This window comes from Heteronotia binoei, chromosome 5 (genome assembly GCF_032191835.1).
Source record: "Heteronotia binoei isolate CCM8104 ecotype False Entrance Well chromosome 5, APGP_CSIRO_Hbin_v1, whole genome shotgun sequence".
Taxonomy (NCBI): Eukaryota; Metazoa; Chordata; class Lepidosauria; order Squamata; family Gekkonidae; genus Heteronotia; species Heteronotia binoei.
The window spans coordinates 43,673,543-43,680,135 of NC_083227.1; positions in this window are offsets into that span (position 1 = coordinate 43,673,543).

Here is a 6,593-nt window from a genome sequence, read left to right on the forward strand (position 1 = left end):
ATTCGATCCTTAGGCAAGTAGATAGCTGGGTGGCAAAACCGTGTACTGACTGTATGGTGACTTGCCTGCCTGGTGCGAAGGTAGCGGACATTACGCGTGTTGTAGATAGGCTGATAGACAGTGCTGGGGAGGAGCCAGTGGTCGTGGTGCATGTTAGCACCAACAATGTGGGGAAATGCAGTCGTGAGGTCCTGGAGGAAAAATTTAGGCTGCTAGGCAGGAGACTTAAGGCCAGGACCTCCAAGGTAGCCTTCTCAGAAGTGCTACCTGTTCCACGTGCAGGGCTGGAGAGACAGGCACAAATTAGAAGTCTCAATGTGTGGATGAGACGATCGTGTAGGGAGGAAGGGTTTACGTTTGTTAGGCACTGGGATGCTTTCTGGAACAAGCAGGAGCTGTATAAAAGAGACGGTCTCCACTTGTCCCCAGATGGAACCAGGCTGCTGGCGCTTAAAACCAAAAAGATGGCAGAGCAGTTTTTAAACTAAATCTTGGGGGAAACCCGACAGGAGATGAAATATCTCTGGCTTGGGAGGACTCATCTCAAAGAGATGAAGGGTTAACTGTTACTTTTCTACCAGGTAATGGATCAGAGTTGTCCACTGAGATGGTGATAAACAGTATGGACTGTCTGTCAAACTCGAGGCAGCAGGAGGAAGTTTGCAGGCCTAACTTGCCTGGGAAATGATAGATGTTTGTATACAAATGCTAGAAGTGTTTGAAGTAAAATTGGTGAGTTGGAATGTTTAGTGTTGGGAGAAAACATAGACTTTGTGGGAATTTTAGAAACTTGGTGGAATGAGGAGAATCAGTGGGACACGGTGATTCCTGGATATAAGTTATATCAGATGGATAGGGAGGGAAGGGTTGGAGGTGGAGTGGCTCTGTATGTCAGAGAGGGTATACAGTCCAGTAAGACTGAGGTCAGAGATTTAGATTCCCTTCTAGAAATGCTTTGGGTCGAAATAAAGGGCCCAAAAGGTAATTTAACTATGGGAGTTTGTTATCGCCCACCAAACCAAAAGATAGAGGATGATTATAATATAATGGAAGGATTAAAGATAGTGGCTGAATGTAAAAACTGTGTCATAATAGGTGATTTTAACTACCCACAGATTGATTGGGTCAATATGTATTCTGGTTGAGAGAAAGAGATTGAGTTTCTAGATGCTCTCAATGACTGTGCTATGGAGCAGATGGTCACAGAACCTAGCAGGGGTGGGATGATCTTGGATTTGGTCCTAAGTAATGCCAAGACTTGGTGAGATGTAAAAGTGATTGCACCGCTTGGGAGCAGTGACCATAACATTATTGATTTCACCAATTGTATAAATAGGGAGTTGCCCCAAAAGACCAGCACAACCACGTTTAACTTTAAAAGGAGTAAATTCTCTGAGATGAGGAGGCATGTGAAGAGGAAACTGAAAGGAAATGTAAATACAGTCAAAACCCTTGGGGAAGCTTGAAGGCTATTTAAAATTACAATCCTAGAAGTTCAGATAAAATATATACCACAAGTTAGGAAAGGCACAAAGAGGTATAAGAAAAAGCCTGCATGGTTAACAAACAAAGTAATGGAAGCTGTAAAAGTTAAAAAGGATTCCTTTAAGTGGTGGAAGGCTAGTACAAGTGTGATTAATAAAAGGGAACACAGGCTGTGGCAAATCAACTGCAAAACTGTGATCAGGCAGGCAAAAAGGGACTATGAGGAGCATATTGCAAAAAACATAAAGACCAACAATAAACATTTCTTCAAATATATTAGAAGCAGAAAACCAGCCAGGGAGGCAGTGGGGCCCTTGGATGACCAAGGGGTAAAAGGATTACTGAAGAAAGATAGGGAAATGGCCGAGAAGCTGAATGCATTTTTTGCCTCCGTCTTCACTGTGGAAGATGAGAAGTGTTTGCTCGCTCCAGAACCACTAATTTTGGAAAGGGTGTTTAAAGACCTGAGTCAGATTGAGGTGACAAGAGAAGAGGTCCTGCAACTGATTGACGAATTAAAAACTAATAAGTCACCAGGTCCGGATGGCATACATCCAAGAGTTCTGAAAGAACTCAAAGGTGAACTTCTGAATCTCCTGACAAAAATATGTAATCTTTCATTGAAATCTGCCTCCGTTCCTGAGGACTGGAAGGTAGCAAATGTCACCCCCATCTTTAAAAAGGGTTCCAGAGGAGATCCGGGAATCTACAGGCCAGTCAGACTGACTTCAATACCAGGAAAGTTGGTAGAAACCATTATTAAGGACAGAATGAGTAGGCACATTGATAACACAAGTTATTGAGGAAGACTCAGCATGGGTTCTGTAAGGGAAGATCTTGCCTCACTAACCTGTTACAATTCTTTGAGGGGGTAAACAAACATGTGGACAAAGGGGACCCAATAGATGTTGTTTACCTTGACTTCCAGAAAGCTTTTGATAAAGTTCCTCATCAAAGGCTCCTTAGTAAGCTCAAGAGTCATGGAGTAAAAGGACAGGTCCTCTTGTGGATCAAAAACTGGCTAATTAATAAGAAGCAGAGAGTGAGTATAAATGGGCAGTTTTTGCAATGGAGGACGGTAAGCTGTGGAGTGCCGCAGGACTCAGTACTGGGTCCCATGCTCTTTAACTTGTTCATTAATGATTTGGAGTTGGGAATAAGCAGTGAAGTGGCCAAGTTTGCAGATGACACTAAATTGTTCAGGGTGGTGAGAACCAGAGAAGATTGTGAGGCACTCCAAAGGGATCTGTTGAGGCTGGGTGAGTGGTTGTCAATGTGGCAGATGAGGTTCAATGTGGCCAAGCGTGAAGTAATGCACATTGGGGCCAAAAATCCCAGCTAGAAATACAAGTTGATGGGGTGTGAACTGGTAGAGACTGACCAAGAGAGAGATCTTGGGGTCATGGTAGATAACTCACTGAAAATGTCAAGACGGTGTGTGGTTGCAATGAAAAAGGCCAATGCTATGCCGGGAATTATTAAGAAGGGAACTGAAAACAAATTAGCCAGTATCATAATGCCCCTGTATAAATTGATGGTGCGGTCTCATTTGGAATACTGTGTAAATGTTGGTCACCCCACCTCAAAAAGGATATTATGGCACTGGAAAAAGTCCAGAAAAAGGCAACTAGAATGATTAAAGGTTTGGAACACTGTAATGAGATAAAAAAAACCCAATATCCAATAGTTTACATTCTAAATAAAAATTGGTTGGTCTTAAAGGTGCAACTTGACTCCTGCTTTGTTCGTTCTGAATAAAACTTAGTTGGTCTTAAGGTTTGGAACACTTTCCTTATGAAGAAAGGTTAAAATGCTTGGGGCTCTTTAGCTTGGAGAAACGTCGACTGCGGGGTGACATGATAGAAGTTTACAAGATTATGCATGGGATGGAGAAAGTAGAGAAAGAAGTACTTTTTCTCCCTTTCTCACAATACAAGAACTCGTGGGCATTCAATGAAATTGCTGAGCAGTTGGGTTAGAATGGATAAAAGGAAGTACGTACTTCTTCATCCAAAGGGTGATTAACATGTGGAATTCACTGCCACAGGAGGTGGTGGCGGCTGCAAGCATAGACAGCTTCAAGAGGGGATTGGATAAAAATATGGAGCAGAGGTCCATCAGTGGCTATTAGCCACAGTATATTATTAGAACTGTCTAGGGTAGTGATGCTCTGTATTCTTGGTGCTTGGGGAGAGGCAAAGTGGAAGGGCTTCTAGACCCACTTGTGAAGCTTCTGATGGCACTGGGGGGGGGGGGGGGGTTGGCCACTGTGTGACACAGAGTGTTGGACTGGATGGGCCATTGGCCTGATCCAACATGGCTTCTCTTATGTTCAGATCAGTTCTCCTTTATATCCTATGGGAATTTGTCTCCATAGGGAATAATGGAGTGCCCAGCAGACATTTCCCTCCCCCTGCCCCTGCATTCTGATGACCCCATGAAGTGGGGGGAAGGCCTCCAAACCAGGGGATCCCCTGCTCCCACCTGGGGATTGGCAACCCTAGCAATCTGAGGTCAATATTCATGTTACAAAGTCCCCATGTTTATTGAGCAATGACACAGTTGCTCTGAATCAGACATTCAGTGGGAGTCTTGTCCTCCCAGATTCACACATGCCCTTCCTTGTGGCTGGGGTACGTGGGCAGAAGCAGCTACATCCTTCCCCTCTATGCTGTTCTGAAACCATCCCACAGAGCAGCTATTGGCTCCATTTGCAAAATAACATTATTTACATGACTGCACTTAAGTTTTGCTATGGAGCCAACTGAGGCTCCATGGAGCAGTTTAAGGAGCAAATAGCCCAAGGGGGAAAGCTGCAGCCACTTTTGTCCATGCACCCTAGTGACATGGAGGAAGAGGCCAGTATGAGTCCAGGAGGCACAAAACTCTAATTCAGGAGAGGCCAAACTGTGGCTGGGGAGTCACATGTGGCTCTTTCACACATATTGTGTGGCTCTCAAAACCCCCACTGCCCATCAGCCAGCTTGGAGAAGGAATTTCTCTCTTTAAAGCACTTTGCCAAGCCAACCAGCAGCTTGGAGAATGCATTTAAAGTTGCTTTCTTTCCACTTCTCCATCCCTCCTCCTTCCCCTTCCTTGTGGCTCTCAAACATCCAATGTTCATATCTTGCAACTTTCAAACATCTAATGTTTGTTGTTCTATGTGGCTCTTACATTAAGCAAGTTTGGCCAACCCTCCTCTAATTGAATGTCTGATTCAAAGTCCTTGTATCATTGCTCAATAAACGGGAGGACTTTGTAATGTGAAGTGTGTGTGGTTTTTCACTGGCACAAAATACTGGTGCTAAATATCCACAATGACAAAGCTTTGGAGCACAAAGGCAACAGCAAGCAGCGTGGTAGTGGAAAGTGGTATCAAGTTACAGCTGGCTTGTGGCAAGGCAAGAGAGGCTCAAATGAGGTTTGCCATTGCCCTGAACATCTTCCTTGGTGGTCTCCCATCCAATTACTAACCAGGGTTGGTGCTGCTTAGCAGCCAAGATTGATCAAGATCAGGCTAGCCTGGGCCATCCAGGTCAGTACAAACAAAAACACAATGTGGAAAGAGGAGCGGCTGGGTTGCTTAACATCCTGTTCAGTGTTTTGGAATAATGAGCACTCTTGTATAGGCTGGAGCACAGCCATCTTCATGAGATCTAGGCTTCAAATCTATTTACTTGGAAGTAAGTTCAGTAAATACATGTAGAAGTTCAGTAAATGTGTATGCAGAGCATGTTACATCATCACTTGTCTGCCCACCCAATATGGATTCCCCCAAGGCTTATGTTCTGTTTGAACAATTAGCAATATCCTTATATCTTTTCCCCTGGCTTGTTTCCCCTTGTCCTCAGCCTCCCATCTACCATTAGACATACTCATTAGCTATGTGTATTTATGGAACTTCACACTCCCTTTTTTGAACTAATTCTTTTTAATTTTATGCCTGTAGTTGATTCCAATAGATCCCAAGGGTTTTTCAGCTGAGGATGAAGATCTCTTCTCTGGACTAAGTCCTGAGGAGGCAGAATGTTTAGAGTACTTGCTGCAAACGATCAACACTGTGGAAGGAGAGATGTTACAAGATGATGAAGGTAAAGAGAGAATGGCAGAATCTCCAGGTGAGGTTGAACACAATTTCTTTTCATGACTCCTTGACAATTTTGCTAAATCATCTAGGCGCCATAATTGAGCAGGCTATTGTCTAACAATAAATTCAATCTCCTCAACTCTCTGCACACCTCTTTACCAGGGTATAGAGGCTTTCCTATCACTAGCCCTTCTGTGAGGTATCTCTCTAGCTTGTGATTGCAAGGTAAGGATCAATATTCACAAAATAGAGTTTACAGGACTACGAGATGCTGGGAACCCTGGATTCATCTTGTGATATGTTACTTGTGTGTTCCCTCTCTTCCTACATATGCTGTTTCTAGGGTTGCCAGGTCTTTTGGAAAATACCTGGAGATTTTGGGGATGGATCTGGGAGAAGGTGGGGTTTGGGGAGGGAAGGGGCCTCAGCATGGTACAATGCCATAGGTGTGTCAAAGTCATTTGTTATGAGGACCAAATCTGACATAAGTGAGTCCATGTTGGGCTGGGCCATGTGTGTACCCATTTAAGATTAGGTAGCAGAGATATAAACTCTATAAAGAACAAAGGCAAACACAAAGATTAAAAAAAAAACCTTAAAACATTAGCACTCTTTGGTCTTAAAGGTGCTTTCTTTGTAATTCTTCCATGGGATCCAAGGAACTGGGCAAAGGAAGCTCTGACTCTTTCCTTCCTTCACCATGGGATGGGGGGAGGAGCCTCAACCAATAGAAGGAAGAGAGGCTTGGCTCAGTAGCTCTGCTGTGTGATTGAGAGAGGCTGGCAAAACAAGGTATCCCTCCCCCCTTCCTCCTCAAGGGAAGAGCCTCAGCCAATGAAGAAAATAGAGGTTTTGCTCTGTAACTCCTGTGAGATTGAGCAAGCCTTGAAAAGCAAGCTGTGATGCAGAAGGAAGCAAGAGAGAGGGAGAAGGAAGCAGATGACAGCCACTTGCTTGGGAGCCTGATAAGAGCCCTCCGGGGGTCTGATTCAGCCCCCGGGCCGCATGTTTGACACCTCTG